The sequence below is a fragment of the Moschus berezovskii genome, chromosome 11, assembly GCF_049115385.1.
Source record: "Moschus berezovskii isolate FMDL1 chromosome 11, NW_MosBer_1.0, whole genome shotgun sequence".
Taxonomy (NCBI): domain Eukaryota; kingdom Metazoa; phylum Chordata; class Mammalia; order Artiodactyla; family Moschidae; genus Moschus; species Moschus berezovskii.
In genome coordinates this window covers 71,749,747-71,755,824 of record NC_142470.1, presented here as the reverse complement: position 1 = coordinate 71,755,824, position 6,078 = coordinate 71,749,747, and the positions used below count along the sequence as shown (strand labels likewise).

The window sequence follows — 6,078 nt, the reverse complement described above, 5'->3', positions numbered from 1 at the left end:
AACCCTGTTAGCCCCTTCCATAGAAAACTCATCCTCAGAAACTCCCTGAGCTGTAGGTAACAGGACAGTATTTACTTACCAGACGAGGGGAGGGAGGGGAGGTGAGATAGAACGTTTTTATTACATCAAGGCTGCTACTCACCTAGACAATCTTAATATTCCCCTTATCTTGACTAAATTTTAGACAGGCTACTCCACTTTGAGATGTAAAATTTCTACAACTCAGGAATGTCTAACTCAAGGATCTGAAAGCCATCCCCTTGAAATGTAATCATCCAGAAAGATAGGACCCTTCTCCCCAGTCTCCATGGAAGGGAGGGTAGGAACCTAATTTTAGTTTTCAAAAATTAGCAAACACAGAGAGCCTAATCACACTGACCCAAAACTCCCACTAGATTCTTTTACAAGAGGATCTCTGAGTGCTGGGAGAAAGGAGATGAGAAGTACCTACATGGCGTTCCTGATTTTGACGTTCAAAGCTACCTGCCAGAGTGGACCAAGACCCCTGTGGCATGGGAAGACAAAAATCTCCATGAAATCAATTTCCCTGGCAAGTCTAGTCTGGTGACTCAAGTTCAAGGGTTTGGGACAGGGAGGTCTGGTCAGAAAGAACAGACGGTTATGTCCTATGCTTTGCGGTTGGCCAAGTGAAAGTGAAGTTGCTCAGTCGTGTCCAACTCTTCGCGACTCCATGGACTGTAGCCTACCAGGTTCCTCCATCCATGGGATTTTCCAGGCAAGAATACTGGAGTGGGTTGTCATTTCCTTCTCCAGGAGATCTTCCCAGCCCAGGGATTGAACCTGGGTCTCCCGCATTGTAGGCAGACGCTTTACCAGCTGAGCCACCGGGGAAGTCCCTTGTGGTTGGTCAAGCTTTACACTAATAAAACAGTCATCCTGGAGTCCCAGCTTGGGCACAATGTTTCCCATACAGACCAGGCACCACAACCTCAGGAACCTAGTTCAACAGCAATACCCTGTGGCTCTGAGAGACGTAGGTATGGAGGATTCCTTTGCGTGGCTCTGATGGAGACAGTTCCATTTTGAATGAATGAACCTGAGTTCTTGGAAGTTGGGGTGGGGGTGTTAGGATAGAGATAGATGACCCTTAGGTAGAAAGTAATGGACTTTCTGCTCTCTGGGGCACCTCCTTGGGCAAATGATTAGACAACATGGAGATGTGAATGTATTTAAATAGGCAAGTACACCCTCTTTTCTGAGTTGGTTATCCTCAATATTTGTTTTTAATGAAAATAGCCACATGACAAAAACTTCTGTCTTTTCTAGAGACATGAAGGAAAGCTTCGAGGAAGTAGAGAAACTGGAACTCAATCATTTTGAACAGGTGGAGGTAGAAAGGTCTTCACCAAGAATGATTTCCAGGCTCCTGTCTTCTCCCTTCTGAATATGACATACTTTGTCAAGAACGGTAATCAGTTGAGTTAGAGCCCTGACTAGGGCCTGGGAGACTTCTAAGATTTCTCCTATTCAGGCTTTCAGCCCTTCAAGCTGTTAAGGAGTCAGCAGCTTCAGAAATGATGAGTCTAAGTTATAAAGCCTCAGGGAACCTCTGTGCAAAGGTTCTGTGCTTCACTTGCAATTCATAGAGGAACCTCAGGCTTATGAACCATTGATGGGCAACTCAACTGACTCAGAGTTTTCTTTTTGATAATTGTGTTTTATTCTTAACACACAAACATCTCCCTTTTAGAAAAATTAGAATACAAAGAAAACAAAACTCCTCATAATCCCACCAAATGATAAGTGCTCTTAATATCTATTAATATTTTGAGTTTATTTTTCTAAACATATATCAATGTATGCTTTCTATTGGGGTTTTTCTTATGGAAAAAAAAACAAACTTTTTTGGCCAACTCAATACAAAGTAGAATCACAAATCTCATTCTATTTGAGGATTTTTCTCTCTCTTAACAAGTATATCATAAAGCCTTTTCATAGACAATAAATATAGATATACCATATTATATTGTTAGATACACAGTAAAGAGAAATTTCTGTACTGACTAGCTCTTTAGCAACTAACTATTCAGACTTATACCCAGAAACACACAATATTTTCATTTCTGAGGCTAATGGAATTTCAGTTCTACTTTGTGAAACAGCTGCGCCATTCTGTGAGTCTGCATGAAGGGTAGATGTGAGGTGAAGATGTCATTTCTTCATCTTTTTTATTGCTTATAATTCACCCTCTATTCCCAATCACTGTACTAAGAAGAAAAGAGTGAAAAGTTCTCACACAGGCATTTATTTAAATACCATTCTGGAGTTGTTACCAAGAGGCATAATTCAGCGTGAGAGCTGGATGACATGTCCCCCTCCCTATCAGGATGGAGAGGAGAGGAGACCCATTTCCAGGAGGAGGCCTGCATGTCGGATATGTGTAACCCATCAATTAATCTTTTGGACCTTGCCTATTTATTACTTAACATCATCTGTGCTCTACTAAATCATTTCAGCCCCGCTGAGCAACCAAGTACTGCGGCCAAATCTTAGATTGCTCTGTTCTCCAGCCTCACTTTTACTGCTGACTTGTCTTCAACTTTCTTAAATTAAAAAGCAAGAGAAAAATCTGTCACTCCCAGAACCATCCGACCCCCATCTGCTTTGAATGAAGTCTCTCTGACCCTTGTCATAAATATATTAAGCAAGGAAAGGTTAAAAATCCACTGAAAGAGCATGATCAGCCATGAGTTATTTATGCCCTAGGAGTGAAATCTGAAGTTGGAAATGAAGGTAAATCAATTCCAGTGTTATATCAGAGAAAAGAGGAAAAAGAGAAAATCAGAAGCTACCTTGTTACTCACACAGAAATTGTCATTTGGTGAATGATTCTTCAAAGATGTGGAAGGAGAGGAAACAATAGGAGAAACCATTCTCGGGGGACCAGGCAGTGATACTTCAGTCAACAGTGATTTCAAGTATAACTATTGTGATTCATAACCAAATAGGCAAAAGTGAATTTCTGAAATCACACCCCTTGAGCAAAAACTAATTTCAAACCTCCCTAAAGCTCCTGTACTATATTCCTATGACAGAGGTGGGATTTATTATCAGTTCTCTGTGTCTGCCATAAATTACCTAAGAGGACCCCAGACTCAAAATGCCCTTATTTCTTCCAATGCTCAGCTGCTGTTCACCTCCATTCCTTATGAATTACTAAATGACACAAGAGAAATCTCATCTCTGACTCTCAACACAGCCTTCTTGCCATTCACAATAAATGTCCTCCTGATTGAACACATTTACAAAGAAAAACCAGAAATACTGCATTTTAGTAGGCTAAAGATAGACACAGGACTAATAAATTTATTGGAACACAGCATGTGTCCCATCCTGAGGAAGCACTGATATTACTGTACTTTGCTGTGTGAGGATGTTTGATCAGTACCTGTTAACCATAATGGGGCCCTCAGTTCTGCCCAGTTCATGACATTGTTGTTTCCTATTCTTTAAAATAAAAAAAACTTAATGCAGGTTAATAAACACAATTCATTAAATGTAAAACAAATGCAATCTTATGACTTTTAAATCCTTTCTATTTAAATAAATACACAAATCAGACAAACTATTATATAGGATTAAGTTTCCAGGTAAAATCTGATGAAAACATATCAATCTACTTATCCAAGAAGCTGAGGGCATCCAAAAGGCTGAAACCTCCATTGGAGATTTTGTCTGGTGGTGGTTTGCTCACTCAGTCATGTTCAGCTCTTGCGACCCCATCGACTGTAGCCCACCAGGTCCATGGGATTTTTCAGGCAAAAATACCGGAGTGGATTGCCATTCCCTTCTCCAGGGGATCTTCCTGACCTAGGGATTGTACCCAGGTCTCCTTCTTTGAAGGCAAATATTTTACCTTCTGAGTCAGCAGGGAGGCCAGCTCTTTTCTACTTGAAGTTAATCAAGATTCTTGGGTATGCAGAAGGGAGGGGAGGAATAAGCAAACCACTTGAACTTGAGAGGATGACTCCACCACTCCTGTAGCCCCACACTCCAATTATACAGTAAAAGCAAGGAGCTTGGGTGAACTCCGGGAGTTGGTGATGGACAGGGAGGCCTGGCGTGCTGTGATTCATGGGGTCGCAGAGAGTCGGACACGACTGAGCGACTGAACTGAACTGAAGGAGCTGGGAATGATAAGGGAGAAAAATCAGTGGTTTTTCTGTGTTGTGCGATGGCTGGTGTTAGGAAGAGTGAATACTAGGGCAATTTAATCCTTTTCTGCTTCTGATGCTTTGATTTAAGCTAACTCAAACAAGCCTCTGTCCCCACCAGTTGGCTAACTGACCTAGATGACCCGAATTGAACACATTGAAAACAATGACTGTAGTTCTGTCACTGGGCCGCTGAGGGGTGCTTGGTCGGATGTAAGACATCCCTGCCCCTGGGTAACAAGCCATCACCAGAGCAAGCGACAAAGCCCACATCACTTCCAGCACTTCAGCAGCAAAATAAATCATTAGATTGACATTATGTCACTGACCAGGACAAAACACACAAAGCACCAAGCAGATTTACCTTTCCAGGCTAAGAAAAAGGTGAAATTGACATCTAGGGTTTTCATCTAGTTTCCCATAAAATGATGATAATCCAGCTACCAGTGTTTCTTTCACACTTGTGCATCAACTCTTCCATTCAGGATATGTCTCTACTTTGGATACTAAAACTACCTTAATTGGAAATCTCAGGCTAAGCCTCTTGCTTCTGGCTCTCATGGGGTGATGGTCAAGTTAGGGGCAGGGAGGCTTGATGTGCAGAACTCATCCCTCCTCTCACCCACATCTGCCTCCCTGTGGAGACACTGCCTTGGTCCACCCTTTCAGAGGCATATGGTACAGAGTAGGAAAGATTTTGCCCTGTGGAAGCATGGCTGTTGTTATCCAGTGCAACCAAAGACAAGGTGGACAATTCTAATTTCCAAGTTCAATAATTAGAAACTCACACCTAAACTATGTTCTTTCGCATAGTCCTATCAGTAACAAAGCCAACATTTTGATCTTCATCAAATCCCTCTACCCTGATTGAGTTAAAAACTGGAAGAGAACATACGGATGTGATTTCCTAGTGTTTCCCATCCTGAAACTCAATAATGCACACCAAATTTTTATTCCATAGCTATTTTGGGTTTTTTCCAATGTATAACCTATAGGAAAATAGACTGGGTACTAGATTGGGAAATCAACTTCATATATGTCAGTCTGTGCATATGTATGCCTCTTAATATGTGCTTCTTGTTGGCTCAGCAGTAAAGAATCTGCCTGCCAATGCAGGAGACATGGGTTCGATCCCAGGGTCAGGAAGATCCCCTGGAGAAGAGAATGGCAACCTACTCCAGTATTCTTGCCTAGAGAATCCCAAGGACAGAGAAGCCTGGCAGGCTACAGTCCATGGGGTTGCAAGAGACTTGGATATGACTTAGTGACTAAACAATATTAAATATACGAAGATATGCCTATAATCATATGAACTATTTACAGTTTATCAAGTTTAGTGAAATATTTCTACTTTATAAGAATGCAACACTATTGCCCTACTAACATAGAACTTGAAGTTAGAAGATGCCATAGATAAATATAGGAATTTCTCATTTCAAATCTCCTTCCAAAAATTATACTCATTATTAGAGTACATCTATATAAAAAGTTTTTAGAACAAGGATCAGCAACTTACAGCCCACAAGCCAAATCCAGTCTGTCATCTGTTTTTGTACAGACTGATAGATTTTACCGTTTTAAAGGATTAATCAGAAAAAAAGATTATGTAATAGAGACCATATGTGACCCACAAAGCCTAAAGTATTTACTATCTTGTCGTTCACTAAAATAACTTGCCAACTCTGTAGAGACCAAATCTCTCCCAATACACACACCCACACACACACACCCCAACATTCTTGTCTCCTACGTTGAGATTAGTTCCATGTTCTCTCAGTGTAGTGTAATGGTTATAAGAACAAAGTTAGACAAACCTGGGTTCAAATCCCAGTTCTGACATATTAAGCAAGCTACTTGACTTTTCTGAGCATCCGTTTCTTGGTTTTTAAAATGCAATAATAAT

At 40.9% G+C, this 6,078-nt stretch overlaps 1 non-coding gene across 1 annotated transcript; it reads right to left on the bottom strand.

Annotated features, from left to right (window-relative positions):
• Positions 1-779: 779 nt before the first annotated feature.
• On the bottom strand, positions 780-852 carry TRNAC-ACA (transfer RNA cysteine (anticodon ACA)). The gene has a single exon. It is a non-coding gene; the product is annotated as a tRNA-Cys (tRNA).
• Positions 853-6,078: the final 5,226 nt, after the last annotated feature.